The sequence below is a fragment of the Coregonus lavaretus genome, assembly GCF_964263955.1.
Source record: "Coregonus lavaretus genome assembly, chromosome: 25".
In the NCBI taxonomy this organism is placed as follows: Eukaryota; Metazoa; Chordata; class Actinopteri; order Salmoniformes; family Salmonidae; genus Coregonus; species Coregonus lavaretus.
Genome location: NC_140012.1, coordinates 13,256,391 through 13,278,158, shown reverse-complemented (window position 1 = coordinate 13,278,158; position 21,768 = coordinate 13,256,391). Strand labels below are relative to the sequence as shown.

The window sequence follows — 21,768 nt, the reverse complement described above, 5'->3', positions numbered from 1 at the left end:
GGATATCTGGCCAGTGTACAGGGGTAGAGAGACCTGTGTGCTGAACTGACTGGGCTCTTCCCTGAGCCATTTGTTACCAAGAGTCAGTTACACACCCTGCTAAATGAGGCCTGACCAGTCTGAGGTGAAAGAGTGTGTGTGTGTGCGTGTGCCTGCGTGCCTCGGTGCACACATATGTGCTTGTTTATGTATGTATGCGTCGTCTCTGTGTACGTTCATTGTGAGTGCGCTATGTCACCCTACTCGTAAAAGTCTACAGTGTGCACCAACCCCAAACCACTTGACACAAACAGCGACTATTGATGTGAAGAAATCAGAATTGAGCTCATTACATTTTCCACAATAACAACGTTGTTTGTCTGACACTGTCATTAGAATACGTGTGCATGGCTCATTTTTATTTGGACATTTATCTGGGTATTCTCTCATGTCACGTCCTGGTTACACAGCTATGAGTATGATTTTCACAATAATTTGGTCATAATTGACAGTAAACAGGGTTGTTGAGGATACGGCAGTTACATTAATCAATTCAATTTACTGACAAAAGAAACACGAGTTTGGAAACAAACACAGATTAAAGTTAGTGTTATGGGGTCAGTACATCTTTCTTCTGCAGTTTTTCTCTGTATGTGGCTGGTATTAATAAGTCAATTAGTCATGGGTTAAATCTGAACTTTCCCAGAGAATGTTTCCCAAAATAATTACTACAAAAAGGCACATTACTTGCACTTTCAGACCTAACGTTACCATATAGCTTTTTGTTTGAAATAACAAAATCAAGAAATAGCGGGTTATGTTATATTCTCCCTCTGTCCTCTTTCTCTCTATCTACACACTGTGAAAACAGAGGGAGAATAGTGCTGGAAACCTTAGAAAGGTCAAAGTTCAAACCCATACATAATGCAGGGAGATGTAAGGTAAGAGATACAGATACATGGAGTGAGAGAAAGAGACATCAGACAGACAGAGAAGGAGACATCTCCTAAATCTCCATCTCCATTACAGGCAAGCAGCAGTAGAAGCAGTACAATAATTGCAATAGCAAACGTCTACCTAACCTCTGAATCTAATATAACTAACGAGCCGAAGCTCTCTATGAGACATTCCCAGACGGTCTATGGAGGACTGACATGCTGTGTATCCATTAGCATGGTTCTGCTGCAGCACTGAGAGAGTGGGTGAGTGGGATCATGTCATTGATTAGGTCCAGTTGGGATGGGATGCTGCAGGGAGAGCAGAAGAGAGGAGCTCTGGACTACATCTAAGGACAGAACCTCAGACAACATTGCTCCAGGCCCACTCATAGTGGCAAAGGAGGGAGAGATGGAGAGAGAGAGAGAGAGAGAGAGAGAGAGAGAGAGAGAGAGAGAGAGAGAGAGAGAGAGAGAGAGAGAGAGAGAGAGAGAGAGAGAGAGAGAGAGAGACCAAACAGAAGATGATAAATTCAAAGAAAGAGTAAAAGGTTGAACAATTCTGAGAACGCATAATGAATGCACAGCAGGCTCTCTACACAATAACCAATTAGTTAGTGCCAGAGTATCTACAGGCTAATCAACCCCAATAATATGATTAAATCATTAACCTATGAAAATACATCTTGCTGGAAACATTGACTTGGTTTGCGATGAAGACTTTTACAGGCCTACAGACTGACATAGCGCTGACAGTCTGACATAGACACATGAGGTTTATGGTCTGGTTCCTGTGTTTCTGAGAGTTGAGTTTCAGCTGGTAGAGACTTTGGATGGAGCTCACTTTCATTATGCCCTGGGAGACCAATCAAAAGTGAGCAGAGAGAAAAGAGGCCTCTCTTCATCATCTTCACATCCCACAACCCAACCCCTGTTCCCCTCTCCTTTTCTCTCTCTAATATTATCCCCCTCTCTCCCCCTAACATCATCTCCCTCTCCCACGCTTTAATATCAACCCCTCTTCTATCTCTCCCTCTCTCTCACTAACATCCTCCTCCTCCCTCTCTCCCTCTCTCCCTTAGTCTTCTCTTCATTCCCCCATCCTACTTTGAAAATGAGTCTCAGCGGAGAGCCACTGGGCTCTGAGCAAACATGATTTGTGGCTGCTAATTCCTGTCATGTGATTGGACACGGTCAGTAGAGGAACACGGTACTCAGAAAACTTAAAATCCTCCCCCTTCTCTGTATTTCACTGTCTCTCTCTCCCTCTGCATTTCTTTCTCTCTCGCTCTCGGTCTCTCTCTCTCCCTCTCTCAAGTTTTATTCAGGTGGGGATTATTTCAGAGGTAAGATTCAATATCTCTCTCTCTATCCCTCTCTTTCCAGTATAATTAATTCTGCTGAAGATTAATTACCAAGGGATTTTTTTTCGCCAAAACAGAAATGGGGGAAACAGAGGAGAGGGGGGAAGGAGGAAGGGAAGGTCTTAATCACCCCTCATCCCCCATTCCTCAGAAAAAAAATCAAAAGGGAACAGAACAGAAAAAAAACCCACGATAAACAAAATTGTTTACTTCCCCCTCACCTCTACAGCTGAATCCCCATGGGGATGTGATTATGAAAACAGGCCTCACTCTCTTTTTTCATTTTCTTTTTCTGTTCATTCCTCTTTGATTAAGTTCTGGTAGTTCAGAGGGACCCGCCGCGGCTAGGATATCGCCGAAATACAAAGCACCATGGGAAGAGCAATCTTCAGCTGATCTGAGGAGACGACTGTGTGTGTGTGTGCATTTGATGTGCACATACGTATGTGTGTATGCATATGTGTAATGTACACCTGCCCATTGCCAAATATTGAATCTTACCTCTAAAATAATCACCACCTGAATAAAGCTCGAAAGCCTTCATGCTCCCAAGCTGCACTGTGTTGCCATGTCATGTGTTTGGCTAAGATGTAACTCACCCCCAAACTTGTTTTCTCGCAAACACAGCCGCATCAAACTTTACAGGCCATCGAACTATGACTAATTCCAGTGAAGTACTCATTTCCACTGCAACCCAGCATCCAAGCGAATGGGTGAGAATGACAGGTTCATGATGCCATCAAGGAGGCCCCTGATTGGGCAATCAGGTCCTGGGTACAAATTATGTCACCTTTTGTTGGGCCTCTCCATTCAGAGCTATTGAGCTGGGGTTTTATGAGTGCTATAGAGAGAGGTCATTTTTCTCCCCATGAGTGGTGTGTGAGAAAATCACTCTGTAGCGAGGGGGTGGGGGGGGGGGGGGGGATGCTAATCAAACTCCACAATATAGATGTCATTAAACTAAGCTTAACACCCCCCCAGATCAGCCCCAGTCCCTTCTAAGCCCCCCTTCCCAAGTCTTGATCCCCCCCCACACACACACACACAATTACACTTCCTCAGCAATAAAGCAGGCTTTGAATATAACCCAGTCCTCAGAAACACTGCATGGGAAGTGTCACAAAGTTGTCGTCAGCAGGCACAAAGGATTTGCTGGCGGTAGGGTTCTGTTTAGGCCCTCTTTTATTTAGACACGACGAGGAATAAACAAGACAAAGGCAATAAGGCTGGGACTGCAAAAACAAATCATGTTCCCCATGCAGAATTATATAATGTGTCCATATGTATATATTGTGTATAATGTGTATATTTGTGTTGTATTGTGCAGGGCACATTTAAAAAGAGACCTACTACTCAATGATGTCTTCCCTGGTCAAATAAAGGTAAAATAATCATTAAAAAAACAACATACAGCTAAACACCATTACATTTAGACATGATATTCAGATTTAGAGTCTAAAATAGTTTCTCATCCTATCTGACATTATGCTGAGTCTACCAGTCTGGTACTGATGCCACGCGCCAGTCCCATGAGATGCCAGTCTCAGTAACTGATCTAACGGATGTCTGGCTAGTCTGTCAGTCCTGGCACCCGCCACCCCGGTGTGTGACGTCCTCTCTGACGTCTCTGACTGTCAACTGAGCATGCCTCAATGCGCCCCAACACCCTCAACACGACTGGGCTCACGTCCTCAGCGTAGAGGGGATAAACTATCAACCAACGCGATGGATGATCGATGGATGTTGCGTCAGCGCCGGAGTGCGGTCCATCTGAGACCCATCACCAGCCAAGTCCGCCCTTCCCTTCCCCACCATAGCCCACCATCCATACCCCAGCCAAGAGGCAGGCCCAGGCATTCTCCAACCCAGTGTACTCTCTCCGCGGTGGGCTGGTGTGGCTGGGTCGGCAGCCATCTGGGCCTTGGCGCTGGTTCTACCCAGAGGCTGGAGGTGGAGAAACATCCAAACAAATACAAACCAGATGGAGCGACGGATGGGATGGATGAGCAGGGAGGAGAGCGTGAGTCACTCTCTTTCTCATTTTCACTCTCTTTCAACCGGTACATTCAGTCTATATGTTCTATCTGTCTCTCTTCAGAACTAAGGGTTGGAGGGGGTTCTCTTCCTTCGCACGCTCTCTATCCCACTCAGCTTTCAGCGCAGGCAGAGGGATGGGGGTCTTGTCCTCACACCATTTCTGCATAAACAAGAGAGCGGGAGGAAGTGAGAAAAGTAAGCAAAGTGACAAAAACACACTGTCTGATGCCATTCGACATTTCAAGTCATAACCATTAATTTGCCATTTCAAGTCATTACCATTTGTGGGTTTGGATGTTCTGCATATGTATTTAACCCAATGGACTATGCATGAAATCACAGAGTTATTCTAATGTGACCTCATCACAAATAGAAACGTAATAGTCCCTGAATCATAGTATAGTACTTGATGTACAGTATTTTTGTTTGGGAAGTGTAAGATGGCGTCACATTAGCTCTCTAAATACTCAGTTACTTCTTTGTGCAAGATATTCTTCCACTATGAAACACATACACACAAACACAAACGTGCGCACACACACACACACACACACACACACACACACGCACACACACACGCACACGCTACTCACTGGTGCCAAACGATGAAATCACGGCTGCCTGCCCTGTTTACTTGACATCGCCATGGCAGCTTGTTTGTCACTGAGGAGGTGGCGGTGACCTGGGGGATGAAAGAAGGGATTAGGGAGGCCGCAGGAGAGGACATACGTGCCTGGAGACCTGTCAGCACTTCTCTCTTTTATCCCGCTCCCTTTCTCTCAATCTCTCTCTCTCTCTCTTTCTTTGCTTTTCTTTTCTTTGGCTCTGGTGAAAGAAAGAAGAAAAACAGTGAGCTGCCACCACGCTCCCCTGCGCACTCCTCCATCAACTAACTAGGTATCCCCCTTTCCCTTTCCTTTCATAGCCTGTTCATCTGTCTTCCCCTGAGCACTCCTCCTTATACCCATCCCTTGTTTTTAAAATGTCTTCCAAGTTGGAGTGAGAGGAAGTGTGTTATCTTATATGCACATCCACCTGTCCACTAACCTGCTCAAGGCCAGTAACGATCTGTATCACCATATCGCAATAATGGATATTTTCCGTCATCACTCCATCTACGAATCTCCATGATCACCCTTCCATTTCTCTCTCCATCACCATACCCCTTCAAAGTCAAAAATCCATCCTTTTAAATTGAAATTACCCCATACGCACCTCTGGAAATAAACATATGTTGTCACCGTTTGGCACCTGTCTTCACACTCTGAGAGAGAGAAAGAGAGAAAAACAGAGAGAGTGAGAAAGAGAGATTCGGATGAGTGCTGGGTAGATATGTAGGAACACATTAGGCCCACCTGGAGGCCAGATTTCCAGCCCAGTCTTAGAACACAACAGAACAGATATAAAACCTCTATGTCAGTCACAGAGCCAGGACACTTTCATGAGCTAGGCCTGGTTTGTCAATGGAGCAAGGGAGATAGAGAGTAAGAGAGTGAGAGTGACAGAGAGCGAGAGAGAGAGCGAGAGCGAGAGAGAGAGAGAGAGAGAGGAACAGAAAAAGCAGAGAGAGTCAGGTCCTGGCCAGTAAATGTCACAGTGAGGAAGGAGAATCAAAGCCTGTGTAGTCTATAACGTCAAGATCAGAGCACCCAAGACCTGCACCTCGTTTGAAGTGATATCTCTATAACTAATTCCATTCCTTCCACTGTGGAATAACATTAGTGTAAGGGTTGGTGTGAGGTGTGACCCAGGTGCAGTGCAGGATATACAGTAGGCAGTAGGCAGAGATGGTGAAACAAGGATCTTTACTGGTGGTCCTGAAGCCAGAATACAAAATAACAGACTTATCACGATAAAAGAAAGGCGGAGCAAATAAGACTCCAAAAACCGTCTGACAGCCAAAATATGAAATAATACCTAAGACTGAAACAAATAACGAAACAGGGAGAACACTTCTCAAGTACCTGTACATAGGTCTCCGATCAGACACTGAGTAGTACTGCTGGACATAGAGAAACTAGCTGAGAAAACTGAGCATGGGAACACAGGGAAGTGAGGGCATAAATACACAGGTGAACAGGTAGACACAGGTGACAACAATAGGATACTGATTAGTCCAGACTGTGAGTGAGGAGGTGCCTAAGGTTGTCAGAGGATGAGACCTAGTGGGTCTCTCCGGAACTGCGACCCCCTCCTGTAACACATTAGAGCAATATGTCACCTTCTAAAGGATGTAGGTCGGATTATGTGGTACCTGAGGTATTCTCGATTGATTGTTTTACTTGTTTTAGAAATATGTGAAGTATAAAGTTATGTGTCCATGATCAATGGATTATGTGCCATGAACACAATTGATAAAATACATTGTTAACTACGCCATCATGTGAGTATGAGGATTTCTTGTGTGGCGCAAAGGGTGACATCAGTTTGGCATTCTACTAGGTCCTTACCGGAATTCCCTGTTGTCTTCATTTTCTCCAGTCATTCTGACTCGCCAAGGCATTTGTTGCGCACCTGAAAGATAGAAAATAGAAAAGATGCTTGATTAGAAATGTCATTCAAATCTCCAGGCATTATCACTTTCATTTCACATGTGTGCATTTTTCTCATAATTAAAAACTATGATGATTTGGTTTGTATCTGTTATTGTACTATAACTGTGGCCTATTGCATGGATGATGACATCATGACTTAGCAATATCCTGAGCGTGAGAAAATGATCATGTACAATTACAAAGTTGTTAAATTGGTTTACCATCGAAAAAGCTGAGTGAAAGTCGAAAGATTCTACCTTTACCCTGTTGTTCCCATTGTGTAATCTCCCCATCCCAAAACAAAACAGAATCTTCCAACTGCTTTTCAGCAGTGCTAAGCAGTTGCCCTGACAACTAATACAGCGTTTCCAAGAAAGCGAGAGAGCGAGAGAGCACTTAACTTGAAGAACCCCCAGCAAAGCTATTCAGTGCAGGAGTTACCCTTGTTGAGAAAGATGGGAATGTGAAACATCACAGGGGTAAAACAGGGACAAACAGAGAGTTATTTATCATGCTGTTAAAATGTTAAAATACAACTCTACATACTCTCCAGTAATACTGGTCTGCAGAGTCACAAAATAACAGACTGAATCAAGGCAGAGATTTCACCCTTGACACCGACCCCTTTGGATCACTGGTCAAGTTACAGAAAATCTCAGCAGCAAACCTTATGCCTGCCTCTTCATAAATGTAATTAGTTGTATCGCCTTCTGACTCTAACAATCCATTGACTCCATGGTTCTGTATTCATTTCTATAGTTCAATCTGGCATGCTGACTCATTCTCATCAGGAGGTAAGCGTACCACGAAAACAGTGAGGCAGTGTCAGTCTGAATCTGACCAGACCCACAGCTCCCCATTCAATGTGTGTAATGAGTGTCCTGTACAGCACTGTATACACTGAAGATAATTGCTCCCTCAGAACACGCTGGCTACGTCCCCAATGGCACCCAATTAGCCCTGGTCAAACGTAGTGCACTATATAGATGATACATGATAGGGTTCCATTTGGGATACACCCACTGTCTGTCATGCTAATCACTCACCAGGCTCGCAGTAGCTACTCGCAGTAGCCTTGAGGAGAGAGCGTCTCAGACCACACCCCCACCACCCCGCCCCATCCAACCCCCAATCACAACAAACAAACTAAAAACAGGGTTGCAACACAGCATGTTTTGTGCTCTCGTTCTTGGGGAGGGATGTTCATTTAGCTCTCATGGGTCGAGATAAAGAAAACATCTGGTGTAATCAACTATTAGATAACTATCCCTGTAACATCCTACCCCTGAGATGCGAAGCTAGGGTCAGAATGATTTAACAGAGAGAGTCAAGGAGCAGTATGCCTAAAGCCTAATCAATATCCTCAAGGATAGGCAAGGTCCAATACTTAAACGCAATCACACCCATATTAATGTAAACCAGGCCTTGGTCACTAAGCCTTCCAGCGGCATTACTCCACTAACCCACCCCACTGGGCCTAACCCACTGGCCCTAACCCCACTGGCCCTAACCCCATTGGCCCTAACCCTAACCAAGCCCAGCTCCAACCATGGCTTGGTCCATATTCCACTTCCTGTGTTAAAGCAGTCATGTGAGAAGTTTACGCTGGTCCACACAGCTTCCTGGTAAATCAGATTACTGCTCTGCTTTTGGCTCTGCTCCTGTGTTCATGTTCACTGGGTTAGACTAGGCAGTTTTGGGCTAGACTGGGCAGTACTACTAAAGTATACTGTAACAAGGCCTAATCATATTTGTCCAGGGCAGCCCTGTCTCGCCACAGACTCAGGTCTACGCTACAGTGCAGTCGTCATACACTCAGATTACTGTAACTATGTCAATGAGCCAAGCACCCTATCCAAACCACACCACTTCCTAGTTTTGCTCACATGAAACATTGCCCCCCTTTTGTTGTCCACTGCATTCAATATCAAAATATTACCTCAGGTTTGATACATTTGCCAATTGATGTGTTTGACCAACAACCCCCCTTCCCCTGCTGATATGAAACTAAGGCCAGACTGAAACTAAAACAGAGTGTACAACTGGATCAGAAAATGGGCCGCTAGTGTGGCACTTCTTCAACCTGAAAATGAGAGTCTGAGTGAGTATAGAAATGTGTTTGCTTGGTGCAGATCAGACCATTCTCTCACTCTCTCTTTTTCTCTTTCGCTCTCTCTCTATGTTACGGTATGAACCTACACTGAGTGTACAAAACTTTAAGAACACCTTCTCTTTCCATGACATAGACTGACTAGGTGAATCCAGGTGAAAGCGATGATCCCTTCTTGATGTCACCTGTTAAATCCACTTAAATCAGTGCAGATGAAGGGGAGACAGGTTAAAGAAGGATTTTTAAGCCATGAGACAGTTGAGACATGGATTGTGTATGTGTGCCATTCAGATGGTGAATGGGCAAAACAAAAGATTTAAGTGTCTTTGAACAGGGTATGGTAGTAGGTGCCAGGTGCACCGGTTTGAGTGTGTCAAGAACTGCAAAGCTGCAGGGTTTTTCACACTCAACAGTTTCCAGTGTGTATCAAGAATGGTCCACCACTCACTCGCTCTCTCACTCTCTCACTCTCTCACTCTCTCTCTCTCTTCATTGTTACAGTATAAACCTCTATAGCAGTTTGCTGCTAGGCTCTGAGCAGGGCCTTGTCAGGGCTCTCTCCACTGCTCCTGCTGCCAACGTACTCGCCGACTGTACGACTCTCAGCCCAGTCCCAGTACACTGCTCCAGCCCACTCCTCCAGTACTCCAGGCCTCCAGTACACTGCTCCAACAGCAGCAGTCATGGAGATTTGTTCAGCCCAGCTCTGCTCAGCTCACTTAGCCAACAGCAGATTGGCCTGGCACAGGGTCCACAGCGCCCAGTGTAACACACCACAGAGAACACAGTACACAGCAGCACACACTTCACACTTAGAACAGTTTCACAGACCTAGATTAAGCTGAATACTGTACTAAAAACCATGTTCAATAGATTATTATTATTATTCCCTCTCTCTCTCTCTTTCTCCCAACTCTTCTTCATCTTCCTCCTCTTTCCTTTCTCTCTCTAATCCTGTTCTGCTCTACTTGCATTCCACAAAATGTTCATTCCTTAAAATCAAGAGGATGAGTTATGGAGTTCAGATTAAATGTTAAACTAAACATTCCCAACCTCGCCCCAGCTTAGTCACACACCTATCTGTGTGTGTTTGAACAAGTGGACATCATGTTTACCCCAAAATTGATCTATTTCCCATAGACAAACATGCAAACACACACGTACCATTGGGCCCCTCACCTACCAGTTAAAAGAAATACAAATCTGTAGTCTCTTATGAAATACTGCATGGCAACAGGTTAGGTAATAATGACAGACCTTAACAACTCTGCTACAGCACTCTAACTCCTGCAAACAGTTATTACCCATTTAGCTAATGGGCCCACATAATTACACGATCAGCCTGTGCCAGTGCTTTCACGCCTTTGATTGGCGGTTGGTAAGGGCTCTGCTCATTAGGGATAAGAACCTTGGTGTTTGTACTAATGCCAACTAAAGGAAGAGAGATCTTGGTGTGCCAATGCACAGGAACACTATTCCAAACGCCCTGTGTTCTTATGAAGAAATATATAGAACATGGTTTAGGCCTTTAACAATGCTTTTCTATCTTAGACATTGGCTTTTGAGGGTTACATTTATGATGTAGTTCAGGGAATTGATGAGGTGTTTCTATGCCATTTTTCCTTACTGTACGTATGTCATTTCCCCTGAGTCCATTCAGAAACCCATACATTCACATTACCAGCAGAGATGACACACAGACAGTCCATTGGGAATCACACTCTCTATCCTCCCCTCCTCTGTATATACAGTGCATTGGGAAAGTATTCAGACTCCTTGACTTTTTCCACATTTTGTTAAGTTACAGCCTTATTCTAAAATGGATTAAATAGTTTCCCCCCCTCACCAATCTACACACAATGACAAAGCAGAAAGAGTTTTTTTGACATTTTTGCAAAAAACGGAAATATCACATTTACATAAGTATTCAGACCCTTTACTCTGTACTTTGTTGAATCACCTTTGGCAGCAATTACAGGCTCAAGTCTTCTTGGGTATGACGCTAAAATTGATTAAATTATTTTTTTCCCTCTACACACAATACCCCATAATGACAGAGTGAAAACCTGTTTTTAGAATTGTTTGCACATTTATAAAAAATAAAAAACAGAAATACCTTATTTACATAAGTATTCAGACCCTTTGCTATGAGACTCGAAATTGAGCTCATGTGCATCATGTTTCCATTGATCATCATTGAGATGTTTCTACAACTTGATTGGAGTCCACCTGTGGTAAATTCAATTGATTGGACATGATTTGGAAAGGCACACATCAGTCTATATAAGGTCCCACAGTTGACAGTGCATGTCAGAGGAAAAACCAAGGAATCGAAGGAAATGTCCGTAGAGCTCCGAGAGGATCGTGTCGAGGCACAGATCTGGGGAAGGGTACCAAAAAATGTCTGCAGCATTGAAGGTCCCCAAGAACACAGTGGCCTCCATCGTTCTTAAATGGAAGAAGTTTGGAACTACCAAGACTCTTTCTAGAGCTGGCCGCCTGGTCAAACTGAGCAATCGGTGGAGAAGGGCATTGTTCAGGGAGGTGACCAAGAACCCGATGGTCACTCTGACAGAGCTCCAGAGTTCCTCTGTGGAGATGGGAGAACCATCCAGAAGGACAACCATCTCTGCAGCACCACCAATCAGGCCTTTATGGTAGAGTGGCCAGACAGAAGCCACTCCTCAGTAAAAGGCACATGACAGCCCACTTGGAGTTTGCCAAAAGGCACCTAAAGGACTCTCAGACCATGAGAAACAATATTCTCTGGTCTGATGAAACCAAGATTGAACTCTTTGGCCTGAATGCCAAGCGTCACGTCTGGAGGAAACCTGGCAGCATCCCTACGGGGAAGCATGGTGGGGGCAGCATCATGCTGTCGGGATGTTTTTCAGCGGCAGGGACTGGGAGACTAGTCAGGAGCGAGGGAAAGATGAACGGAGCAAAGTACAGATGAAAACCTGCTCCAGAGTGCTCAGGACCTCAGACTGGGGTGAAGGTTCACCTTCCAACAGGACAACGACCCTAAGCACACAGACAAAACAACACAGGAGTGGCTTCGGGACAAGTCTCTGAATGTCCTTGAGTGGCCCAGCCAGAGCCCGGACTTGAACCCGATCGTACATCTCTGGAGAGACCTGAAAATAGCTGTGCAGCGACACTCCCCATTCAACCTGACAGAGCTTGAGAGGATCTGCAGAGAAGAATGGGCGAAACTCCCCAAATACAGGTGTGCCAAGCTCATACCCAAGAAGACTCGAGGATGTAATCGCTGCCAAAGGTGCTTCAACAAAGTACTGAGTAAAGGGTCTGAATACTTATGTAAATGTGATATTTCCTTCTTTTTTTTTAAATGTACATTTCCAAACATTTCTAAAAACCTGTTTTTGCTTTGTCATTATGGGATATTGTGTGTAGATTGATGAGAAAAAAAATACTTTAATCAATTTTAAAATAAGGCTGTAACGTAACAAAATGTGGAAAAAGTCAAGGGGTCTGAATACTTTCCAAATGCACTGTATATCAGTGTAGGTATAGTAGTTTTACATTGGATCCACATACAGAGGAGTGCTAGGAGGGAGAGGTCTGCACTAGACTGATTTCTTCATCCTGCTCCCGCTGCTTCTTGACTGACTCCCAACTGCTCCCGTAAGAACTGTCCCGCAATGTTATTTTAGGCGTATGTGACTGCCCCGGTCCCAGCAATTATGCCACTCTAGTCAAGATCAAAAAGCTCAAAAATAGCTTAAGAAATAGGGTAAAATACCAGAGATTCTCACGTGGCCCATTATATTAGGCTTTCGGTATAATTAGGATATCAGCCAATAGGGTAGACGTAGTTTGAAAGAGAGTACAGTTGGGGTGAATTATAGGATAGTGGACACTTACTTGACTTGAGCTACTTTTTGCATAACTTTTAGAAGTGGAGTGATTTGCAAGCAGAAAAAATGTGTCATCAATATTTATTTCCAGTCAATGTCGGAGTCTATATAGCCTATCATATTTAGGAAGTTAAAGACAACTGCGCCGTGCTTCTCCGCCCCTATAGCCTATTCTACAGGCTATTTAAATGAGGCAACACGTCTAGGCACATATAGGAGCACTTAATCTTGCATAACTTTGATAGGAGTGGGACAATTTGCAGGCTGACACAAATAAATGTGTTATCAATATTTATTCCCAGTTAATGTCGGAGCCTAAACTATAGCCTATCATATTTAGGAAGTTAATTTCCATGTAAAGGCAACTGCGCCCATCCATATAGCAACTACATCCATGCAACTGCGCCCATGCATATAGCAACTGCGCCCATGCATATAGCAACTTCACCCATGCAACTGCGCCCATGCATATAGCAAGTGGGCCCATCCATATAGCAACTGCGCCCATGCATATAGCAACTGCACCCATGTATATAGCAACTGCACCCATGCATATATCAACTGCGCCCATGCATATAGCCGACAGGATATTTAATTGAGACCACGCATAGGCGCATTTGATCTTGCACGCCCAACACAAGAGAGGAGAGGTAGGCTAGTGAACTTGAAGCAGAGTTATCCTATGAGAGTTTGTGAATAGTGTGACTAAGAGGTGCTTTTCATACAGTAGATAACACATCAAAAACTGAAAGACAATCTGCGGGACCATGAAATATTTTCATCCCAAAGTTGTCTGTCTGACCGCCCGGTCCCACCAGCAGCATGAGAAATGCTGACCGCGCTGCAATGCTCTCTGTCAGGGCTGCAGGTCCGGCTGGATGCCCAAGGGAATGCAGCTCTCTACTAGGCGGGACCAGTCTCCCAGAGAGGCTTCGCAATTAGTCATTATTCCACACAGCTGGAGACGTCCTTCTCTAGGGAATGATCTTTCTTGGAAGGAGCCTCACAAGCCTACCACCACATGCTTTTTCCAAGGGCTGTTCTCCCAACACACACACACACACACACACACACACACACACACACACACACACACTCACACACATTTGAGTACATAATGTATACATACATACACAAACAAATGGGCACACACACATGTACACATACACATACATATACACTCATGCAAAGGCACACACAAACACACACATAAACACACATACAAAGGCACACATGGAAGCATGCATGCCCACGTGCACACACACAAATGCAAACACAAGAAGAAGCACACATGCTGATGCACACATACTGTAAACACAAAAAATGAACATATACCTATTTAGCAAACAGAAACACATTATACAGATTGGCAAATGCACAGAATCACAAATTGCACGCCCACACATCCACAAGTCTGCTATCAACACTCATTTAACGTTATTAAAACCAATTATGATGTTACTAAGTGTGTAAAATCAAACCCAATAAGCCATGACTACATTTCCTGCCCAGGTCTCTGATTCTCAATTACACAGCTCTGGTACCACCATGTTTAGAGATTAAAACATTTAATTAGAACCAGATACATTTGATTAAATGTATTTAAAAAGTTTCTTTTTTTATCAGCTCGGATCCCACATTGAACTGAGAATGACACAAAACAATAAGGTAAATGAAAGAAAACAGAGTTCTGTGGTGAGGTTTGATAGACCACAAGGATAAAGATGACGTCAAGGGACAAGGGGACAACAACACAACAACATCTAGTGATCCTATGAACTTCGAAGGCAAGCACTCATTCTCAGACAGAGTCAAAGACATGTATATTGCCCAAGTCCCCAGTGAAGGATGCACACACAGTGTCTGGTTTGGAGATTCCACTCATTTTCTACTCATTTCAGAAAATCCTTTGGGGAAATTCAATGTCCAATTCCACTGAAATGACCTCAACTCTGTACTGTGTCTGTAATGTTGTGGTCTCTTATTAAACGGTCAAGAAATTCTGGAATGCATGTTGCCAATGGGGAGGTACAGGGCTCATTGTTTCTAACCCCCCCCCCCCCCCCCCCTCCCACACACACACACACACACATACACACATACCTTCAAACACTCTCTCCACAGAGACACTCTGAGGCACAGGCTTTAACCCATGTGCCTGTCCGTCCAAATCCCAAACCCTCAATTCCTACCTCCAACCCCAATCCATGGGCCTGCACAGAGAAGAAAGATGAGTAGAACGAGAGAGAGAGAGAGAGAGAGAGAGAGAGAGAGAGAGAGAGAGAGAGAGAGAGAGAGAGAGAGAGAGAGAGAGAGAGAGAGAGAGAGAGAGAGGAGAGAGAGAAAGAAAGAGAGAAAGAGAGAGAGAGAGAGAGAGAGAGAGAGGGAGAATGCATGGGATGGAACTGGAGCCGGACAAAGCCTACTCTTGGTATGGATGTTAATAAGTGCATGGATCAAATTCCAGCCGCCAGATTTCTTGGAGAGACAAGAGCAGTGTTTCGCCAGGATTGTGTCAATAATTCAAACCAGCCCACAATCCACCTCCAACCTCCAAACCCACTCCTTGTTTATTACCAGAGGCTGTGTCCTAACCACACATACACACACACACACACACAAAACACACGAACACACACACACAAACACACACACTGAGTACACCAAACATTAGGAACACCTTCCTAATATTTCCTGTATACACTATATATACACAAGTATGTGGACACCCCTTTAAATTAGTGGATTCGGCTATTTCAGCCATACCTGTTGCTGACAGGTGTATAAAATTGAGCACACAGCCATGCAATCTCTATAGACAAACATTGGCAGTAGAATGGCCTTACTGAAGAGCTCAGTGACTTTCAACGTAGCACCGTCATAGGATGCCACCTTTCCAACAAGTCAGTTCGTCAAATTTCTGCCCTGCTAGAGCTGCCCCGGTCAACCGTAAGTGCTGTTATTGTGAAGTGGAAACGTCTAGGAAACGTCTAGGAGCAATAACGGCTCAGCCGCAAAGTGGTAGGCCATACAAGCTCACAGAACAGGACCGGCGAGTCCAAGGTTGCAACACTCATTACCGAGTTCCAAACTGCCTCTGGAAGCAATGTCAGCACAAGAAATGAACGTCGGGAGCTTCATGAAATGGGTTTCCATGGCCGAGCAGCCTCCCACAAGCATAAGATCACCATCCGCAATGCCAAGCACCGGCTGGAGTGGTGTAAAGCTCGCCACCATTGGACTCTGGAGCAGTGTAAATGCATTCTCTGGAGTGATGAATCACGCTTCACTATCTGGCAGTCCGACGGACAAATCTAGGTTTGGCGGATGCCAGGAGAATGCTACAGTGGCTTGCGAAAGTATTCACCCCCCTTGCCATTTTTCATTTTGTTGCCTTAAAACCTGGAATTAAAATGGATTTTTTGGGAGGTTTGTATCATTTGATTTACAGAACATGCCTACCACTTTGAAGATGCAAAATATTTTTTTGCTGTGAAACAAACAAGAGATAAGACAAAGAAACTGAAAACTTGAGCGTGCATAACTATTCATCCCCCCAAAGTCAATACTTTGTAGAGCCACCTTTTGCAGCAATTACAGCTGCAAGTCTCTTGGGGTATGTCTCTATAAGCTTGGCACATCTAGCCACTGGGATTGTTGCCCATTCTTCAAGGCAAAACTGCTCCAGCTCCTTCAAGTTGGATGGGTTCCGATGGTGTACAGCAATCTTTAAGTCATACCACAGATTCTCAATTGGATTGAGGTCTGAGTTTGACTAGGCCATTCCAAGACATTTAAATGTTTCCCCTTAAACCACTCGAGTGTTGCTTTAGCAGTATGCTTATGGTCATTGTCCTGCTGGAAGGTGATCCTCTGTCCCAGTCTCAAATATCTGGAAGACTGAAACAGGTTTCCCTCATGTCACGGTCATTGAGAGACAGGTCAGACCAAGGTGCAGCGTGGTATGCGTACATGTTTATTAGAATGAATAAACACTCTACAAAAACAACAAAAGCAACGTCACCGTGAAGGTCCTATGGGCTATAACACCACAAGCCTAACAGGAACACAAGATCCCACAACTAAGGTAGGCAACCAGGCTACCTAAGTATGATCCCCAATCAGAGACAACGAGCGACAGCTGCCTCTGATTGGGAATCACACCCGGCCAAACCTAGACATACACATACTAGATCTCCAACATAGAATATGATCACATAGATCTCAAACTGAAACTCACACCCTGACCCAACCAACAAGAGTTCTCTAGGTCAGGGCGTGACAGTACCCCACCCAAAGGTGCGGACTCCGGCCGCAAAACCTAACATAACAAGGGAGGGTCCGGGTGGGCATTAGCCTCGGAGGCGCTCCAAAACGGGGCTGTACGTCGTGCCCAACCTGGGCACCGACGCAGAGGTGGTTTCCAACCCTGTAGTTGGGCTGGTTGCCGGCCCCAGACTGGGCACCGACACGCTAAAGTGGTCCCTGCAGGGAACCGTCGCTGGAGGTCGGGTGAGTTGTGTGGTTGGAGGAGGTGTAGAAACGCCACCTCTCTCCCATCGCTCCAATGTACTCACCACACGCTCCAATGCGCTGCCGAGAGCCTGGAACCTGCTCGCCTGCCGTTGGATACGTTCCTCCAACGATCCGGATGGACCGACTGTACCTGCTGACTCCATTTTAGGTGTGTGTTTCTGTCCTGAAACGGCCGTGCCGGACTGGGAACACGCACCACTGTCTTGGTGCGAGGAGCAGGCATGGGCCGTGCCGGACTGGGAACACGCACCACTGGCTTGGTGCGAGGAGCAGGCACGGGCCGTGCCGGACAGGGAACACGCACCACTGGCTTGGTGCGAGGAGCAGGCACGGGGCGTACCGGGCTGGGAACTGGCTTTGGAGATCAGGTCAGGGCGTGAAACCTCAAGAATTTCCCTGTATTTAGTGCCATCCATCATTCCTTCAATTCTGACCAGTTTCCCAGTCCCTGCCAATGAAAAACATCCCCACAGCATGATGCTGCCATCACCATGCTTCACTGTGGGGATGGTGTTCCCGAGGTGATGAGAGGTGTTGGGTTTGCGCCAGACATAGCGTTTTCCTTGATGGCCAAAAAGCTCAATTATAGTCTCATCTGACCAGAGTACCTTCTTCCATATGTTTGGGGAGTCTCCCACATGCCTTTTGGCGAACACCAAACGTGTTTGCTTATTTTTTTCTTTAGCAATGGCTTTTATTCTGGCCACTCTTCCGTAAAGCCCAGCTCTGTGGAGTGTACGGCTTAAAGTGGTCCTATGGACAGATACTCCAATCTCTGCAGTGGAGCTTTGCAGCTCCTTCAGGGTTATCTTTGGTCTCTTTGTTCCCTCTCTGATTAATGCCCTCCTTGCCTGGTCCGTGAGTTTTGGTGGTCGGCCTTCTCTTGGCAGGTTTGTTGTGGTGCCATATTCTTTCAATTTTTTAATAATGGATTTAATGGTGCTACGTGGGATGTTCAAAGTTTCTGATATTTTTTTATAACCCAACCCTGATCTGTACTTCTCCACAACTTTGTCCCTGACCTGTTTGGAGAGCTCCTTGGTCTTCATGGTGCCGCTTGCTTGGTGGTGCCCCTTACTTAGTAGTGTTGCAGACTCTGGGGCCTTTCAGAACAGGTGTATATATACTGAGATCATGTGACACTTAGATTGCACACAGGTGGACTTTATTTAACTCATTATGTGAAGAACTTAACTGGCCTGCACAGAGCCCTGACCTCAACCCCATCAAACACCTTTGGGATGAATTGGAACGCCGACTACGAGCCAGGCCTAATCGCCCAATATCAGTGCCCGACCTCACTAATGCTCTTGTGGCTGAATGGAAGCAAGTCCCCACAGCAATGTTCCAACATCTAGTGGAAAGCCTTCCCAGAAGAGTGGCGGCTGTTATAGAAGCAAAGGGGGGACCAACTCCATATTAATGCCTATGATTTTGGATTGAGATGTTCGACGAGCAGGTGTCCACATACTTTTTATCACATGGTGCACGCACAAGCACAAACATAAACTGCGTGTATGTGCACAAACACACGTACATATGCACAGGCATGCAAACACTCTAGAAAAACACAACCACTCAAATATCACATGTACTCAGAAACACACACACACTTCCTTGGAGACATAGGCTACATTCCACCCAGCAACCAATAAACAGCATAGGCCTACTTCAGTCTTTCCTTGTAGGTTATTCCTCAAGATGATTATTTAATGGTATTATACTACTTTAGTCCACTCACACATTAGCATGGAAAGAACTGGAAAGCTGACCTGTGCGCATCCATAACATCCCCCAGGCACCCAGGACCCTCATGTTACCCCAACAGACAGTCACTGCAGGTGGGGCAGAATACAGGAACACACTGGGGGCCCAAGTTACCATAGCTCACTCTAATAGACCCTCAGAGAATAAGTTATAGAGGGGTTCCACCCTGTTTCTCTCATGGTCTCACAGCAAGGATAGCAGATCAGGGAAGGGCCTCAGCTTCACACCCAACTCTGGCCTGGAGGAGATAGGGCCCTCTCTTCTCTCTTTCTCTCTTTCATTTCCCTCCATTGTAAATAAACTACAGTAACCACATTAGTGCTGACTCCTCATACATGAAGCATATCAGCTGCAGCGAAGCAATGAGGAGCCAGGCTGAGCAGACCTCTCAGGACCTACTCTCAGCTCCACACATTACTCATGAGGAGTCATATTAGCTAAAGGCTAGTGAGGTAAAATTTAGCCTTTCTGACACACTTTGATCCCATTTACGTTCTGTCATCTGCTGGACAGTACACTACCGGGCCTTATTCACTCTCACTGATTCACTCTCACTGGGTTCTAATGGGCCTGGGGAACACATCTGGTTCTGTGGGAGACGAGATCTGTCATGACTGACAAGGTTCTGGTATTAGTTGTCTTAGTTCTGTAGGGGCTGGAGGGATGGAGGCTGAGATTATGGGGCCAGATCCCAGATCTGCAGATCCCAGATCTCCAGGCCTAGGCCCCAGTCCCACAGCTCCAAGCCTCATCCCCAGCCCAGAGCTCCCTGGTCCAGCCCGGGGTGGGCAAGCTGGCACCCTCCATCTGCATCCAATCACCAGTGTTTGTCGTTGGGAATTGTATCAAATTAAAAAGTGTAATATTTAATGCGACACCAGATGGAAGCGGAGAGGGGAATGAGGCCCTGCGGTCAGAAGACAGGGCCTGGAATTCCTGGAGGCATAGTCTGTGGAAATATGTATACACACATATGGGAGTGGAAGAGAGGCGGGTGGGGAGGCACGAACCATGTAACAGGATTACAGTCAGAGTCAGGACACAGGAGCAGGGATTCTGAAATCTAGCCTGTCAATCAAACCCACTGTGGCCGGAGAAAGACAGGTCTACTCTCCTCACTCTTTCTATAGGCACACAATAGCAGATACACACTTTAGACACACACACACACACACTGTGTGGGCTGACTGTGAGGTGACGTTTAGGGCAGATGTGACTCGGGGGAAGCAGCTCTGTCTTTTTAGCAAGTGTATCCACTTTCATAAACAAAGACAACACTAGTGTCACAGGGAGAGGGAGTTCACCTGGACGATGAAATAACCTAGTAATGTAATGCTGGACATGTATCAAAACACTGTGAGTCATGTGAACTAAAGGAAAACATTGAGGTTAGACCGGTGGGAAGAGCAGGGGCTTCCAACACTCGGTGATCAGTGACCGACAGTACAAATATTTCACTTGGAGATTTGACTTGATGTATGTCAGTGCGGTGGAGCAGCTGGGTTGTGGGTTGTATAGAGTTATGGTCCTATAGGTCACTGATGGATGATATGCTGTACTGTATGCTCTATGGGTGAACTACTTGTTTCCATAGGAGTACAAGGTACACTCAATTTCAGAGAATACATACAGTACATAACAGGGTTGGGGTCAATACCATTTATATTCCAGTCAATTCATAAAGTTTTCCTCATTGAAAAGCACTGAAGGGAATTGGAATTGGAATTTCCGTGTACTTCCTGAATTGACTGAAATTGAAATGGAATTGACCCAACCCTGGTACATAACTCATGTCAGGACTTGAGCCAAAATGTGTGGGTCTTAGAGATGTTATGGGTATCTATGAAAGAGGACATGCTGTACTGCACTGCACTGGATGTACTGAACGAGTGTTTCAGCGAGGGCCTGTGTGAACCAATTAGTTCAAGATGAGAGGAATGCAAGGTAAACTGGATTTGCAATATACTGTACATACAATGCATACCAGGACATGAGCCAAAATATGTAGGTCTTAGAGATGTTATGTGTATCTGTGCACAATGTGAGGGTCTACACATGACACTGAGGTGTTAGCGGGACATTGCAGGTGTTTGGTAAGGGAGTGTGGATGTGGATGTCGGCATTAGCAGTTTGTACAGTACAGTATGTGGATTTTAGCCTGGCGTGTGCCTCCTCATGTGACACGTGTGGCTGCCTGATTAATGGGACTGTGGATTATACTAAGCCCTGAGGACCACCATGGGAGAGACACGGGACTGGGCACCAGCTGGGTCACACACACGCGTGAACACAAACACACACACACACAGACAATGTATATACAGTGAGGGAAAAAAGTATTTGATCCCCTGCTGATTTTGTACGTTTGCCCACTGACAAAGAAATTATCACTCTATAATTTTAATGGTAGGTTTATTTGAACAGTGAGAGACAGAATAACAAGAAAAAAATCCAGAAAAACGCAATTTATTTGCATTTTAATGAGGGAAATAAGTATTTGACCCCCTCTCAATCAGAAAGATTTCTGGCTCCCAGGTGTCTTTTATACAGGTAACGAGCTGAGATTAGGAGCACTCCCAATCTCAGCTTGTTACCTGTATAAAAGACACCTGTCCACAGAAGCAA

At 45.3% G+C, this 21,768-nt stretch overlaps 1 long non-coding RNA gene across 1 annotated transcript in view; it reads right to left on the bottom strand.

Annotated features, from left to right (window-relative positions):
- Nucleotides 1-2,570: 2,570 nt before the first annotated feature.
- The window catches only part of LOC311100754, a 74,700-nt gene continuing 55,502 nt past the window's right edge, over nt 2,571-21,768 (bottom strand). Inside the window, exons 2-5 of the long non-coding RNA XR_014609850.1 lie at nt 6,766-6,829; nt 5,531-5,579; nt 4,909-4,997; nt 2,571-4,475 (exon numbers count right to left, since the gene is read on the bottom strand). This is a non-coding gene — a long non-coding RNA (uncharacterized lncRNA). The remainder of the gene's footprint in view (nt 4,476-4,908; nt 4,998-5,530; nt 5,580-6,765; nt 6,830-21,768) is intronic.